This window comes from Lithobates pipiens, unplaced genomic scaffold (assembly GCF_037356315.1).
Source record: "Lithobates pipiens isolate NorthernLeopardFrog02 unplaced genomic scaffold, aLitPip1_a1.2 Scaffold_16, whole genome shotgun sequence".
NCBI classification, from domain to species: Eukaryota; Metazoa; Chordata; class Amphibia; order Anura; family Ranidae; genus Lithobates; species Lithobates pipiens.
Genome location: NW_027507748.1, coordinates 127,790,027 through 127,790,820, shown reverse-complemented (window position 1 = coordinate 127,790,820; position 794 = coordinate 127,790,027). Strand labels below are relative to the sequence as shown.

At 45.0% G+C, this 794-nt stretch overlaps 1 non-coding gene across 1 annotated transcript; it reads right to left on the bottom strand.

Moving 5' to 3' along the window:
- Positions 1-285: 285 nt before the first annotated feature.
- Positions 286-358, bottom strand: TRNAK-CUU (transfer RNA lysine (anticodon CUU)). The gene has a single exon. It is a non-coding gene; the product is annotated as a tRNA-Lys (tRNA).
- Between the last annotated feature and the right edge of the window lie 436 nt (positions 359-794).

The window sequence follows — 794 nt, the reverse complement described above, 5'->3', positions numbered from 1 at the left end:
ACTGGAGAAAATAGACAAATACAGTGAACTTCAAATGAGGAGAGGGACAGAGAGGGGGGTGGATGAAGAACCTGGAAAAGTTCTTTGAGGGGATAGGAGGATTCCAACACCACCTCCTTTCCGTCCACTAGGCCTGGGAGAGTGAGTCCACAGAAGGCCACCATAGGAGAGGGAAGCAGGAGAAGGAAGGTCAGATTCTTGAATCCAGGTCCCAGTAATTGCAACAGGTTCAGGGAGTTTGTGATAAATAGGTCATTGATGGTGGTGAGTTTGTTAAAATGCTATCGCCCAATGTGGGGCACGAACCCACAACCCTGAGATTAAGAGTCTCATGCTCTACTGACTGAGCTAGCGGGGCGCATTTTACGTGAAAATGTTTTTACATTTATTGTTTTTTGTTAATAAGTGGACTTATCACTTAACTTAAAATTACAGCTGGGTGGGTGCTTTCCCATCTTGACTGGACATCATATGAAACGGCACAATCTGTCACAGGCCGTGTCCACGGGACACAGTCAATGACCGATATGAGCATCGGCTCGCTGCCGGTACTATGTGGCCGCCATGTCAAATAACAGCAGATTACATGACAGTTGTACACAATGGATGGCTTCCTTTCAACCCATCCAACGTGTACAATGTGTTGCTAACTATGATTGGCCAATTCGATCACATGGTATAGACAGGGCCAATCACAGCCTATCTATACCATGTGATTAGCTTTGACCAATCACAGCTAATCACAACAAAACAGACTGAATGAATGGATTTCATTGAGTAAAAGGCTTGCTTTA